This window comes from Octopus bimaculoides, chromosome 7 (assembly GCF_001194135.2).
Source record: "Octopus bimaculoides isolate UCB-OBI-ISO-001 chromosome 7, ASM119413v2, whole genome shotgun sequence".
Taxonomy (NCBI): domain Eukaryota; kingdom Metazoa; phylum Mollusca; class Cephalopoda; order Octopoda; family Octopodidae; genus Octopus; species Octopus bimaculoides.
The window spans coordinates 51,012,456-51,014,910 of record NC_068987.1 but is presented as its reverse complement, the minus strand read 5'-3'; positions in this window follow the sequence as shown (position 1 = coordinate 51,014,910).

The following is a 2,455-nucleotide window of genomic DNA, read 5'->3' as shown; positions in this document are numbered from 1 at the left end:
AGAGAGAGAGAGAGAGAGAGAGAGAGAGAGAGAGAGAGAGAGAGAGAGAGAGAGAGAGAGATGAGGATGATAATGAGGAAGAGGAAAAGGCGGAGCAGCAAGAAGAGGCAGGCGCTAATGATTCTAACAATTGCGGTTGATATGGTGTTCGTTTTGTGAATAGAGACGGTTTTATTCTATTTTATACTTTAAAACAATTATTGTCTTCTGGAAAGAAAGCAAAAATACTGTTAAAATTTACAAATTCGAACTTTTGGCTGCTAAACAGAATATTGATATCAGATAACATTGAAATTTTAGGTTTGTATTTTAAGTGATATAAATTGATAACGGCCATTTTGGTTCTGATTCGAAACAACTTTATAGATGAATGGTCACACACACACACATATGTGTGTATGCATGAACGTGGTGTGTGTATGTGTGTGCGTGTGTATGTGTGTGTGTGTGTGTGTGTGTGCGTGCGTGCGTGTGTGTGCGTGCGCGTATGCGTGTGTATGTGTGTGTGTGTGTGGAAAGAGTGAGAGTTGATTGATTTTTTTTTTGGTTGAGGTGAGGTGCTTTTCACACTGTTTCGTTCTTGCAGTTTTTACTCGTATCTTTTGTATTTTCTTGTTTTTGATGTATATGATGGTGATGTCGGTGATGATCATGATAACGGTATTGAAAGAGAGTGTTACAGACTAAAAGGAGGAAGAGAAGAATTTTGTGGTGGAGATAAAGGAGATGATGAAAGAAGGAGTAGAGAAAGATATTCAAAATTGATTGATGTTGTTGTTTGTTGATAAGGAATGAGTTGGAATTAATCTACTGAACAATCAATTTGTTCTTTTCTTTTTCAATAAGGGTAGAAACAATTTTAGCATCTAATGAAATGTTAATTGTACTATTACTGCTGTCGTCGACATTAATTGCTGTTAAATGGCACCAATATGATAGAAATTGAGTATCACCTGAGTAAACAAGTTTCAGCTCAGCTATGTTTAAGTTCAATACCTAATGATTTTGAATCTGGTCTTGCTCTACTCGGTGGAAGATAAAATAAGTATTTATACATGACGTTTCCTTGATGCAAACCAAAATAACTATTCCATATAAATTATTTCTTTCATTTTAGCCTATGAAAGAAATATACAATTTGGTTTGAATATGAGGTTTCCATGCCTTTTCAGTATCTGATTGGAAATCTTTCACTTTAAAAATCCCCATGATGTCGTGGAATTGTCTGAGATAATAATCTCGTTACAAACTATTGGGTAAAAAAAAAACACGATATATCAGAGCGTCTGTCGTTCTTATGGAGTTACTGCAGCAACTTACAAGAACAATTTATAATGTGTTTTTTTAACACAACATATCTATGAAGACATTTTGGTATATGAGGAGACAGTGTCCAATCTTTGATTGGTTGTATGCCTTTTATAGCAAGCTTAAAAAGTACATTTTATCATTAGTTGAATGGCCTAGTGATTATTAAACGAGCTGAGTTGCCGTCTGATCAAATATAATTGCCGGCATTATGTAGTGCATTCGGCTATACCATTTAGCTTCAGTAACAGAACCCCACTATTCTTGTTACATTACTCCAATGTGATAAATTGGTATCCTATGCAGGATATGCTTGTCCTCCATCAATTCAAAACCATAGAAAATGGAAATACAAATTCAAGCAATCAATTCTTGTGAGTGAAAGTGGTTAGGTTAGGTATGTTATGGTGCCCGTAGGCTAGTAAATTTACGTTTATTTCAAAAGTCCATTTCTAAATGAACAAAGCAAATTGAGATTATTTGTCTGTAATTCCCTTTAAAGCTATCTGATTTGACAAATGTTTTCAAACAAGTGAGCAGATGAATATAAAGGTTTAAATATTTCACTACACTTTTGAGGTTATATATGCTCATAAAAGCAGGATCAAATGACATTAAGCGTAATATAATCGAATTTGATTTAAAGAATAATTGAATAAAATTTACGTGCTGACAAATTTGAAAGCTTTACTTCAATTTGGCGTTGTATGATTGATCGTTAGAAGAATATACGAAATGCACGATTCGTGTATCTGTCTTCCGAGAGAGTCAGTTTGACGAGGTCCCATTAAAATGCATTTTTATGTCTGTCACTAAACTTATCTCCCTTTCAATGATGCAGACTACCTACTTGTGAGCATATTATACAGCTGTTGCTCTTTGCAATCAAGTATAGTATTGGGACTCAGCAAAGACAGCTAATAGTGGCATTAACATTTTGGTAGAATTTAGATATTACCAGAGACTGACGAGAGCTGATTTTAACTATACCAACTCTATCTAGCCATACAAGCCGGTGAGGCAGCTTTTACGAAGCCACTACATCTGCTAGAAATAGCAGTCAACTCTTCATCTCATCTCAGCTTTCTCTCTTGAAACGGATACTTTAGGTTGTCAAGCCCTTGATATACTAAGCATATATATATAT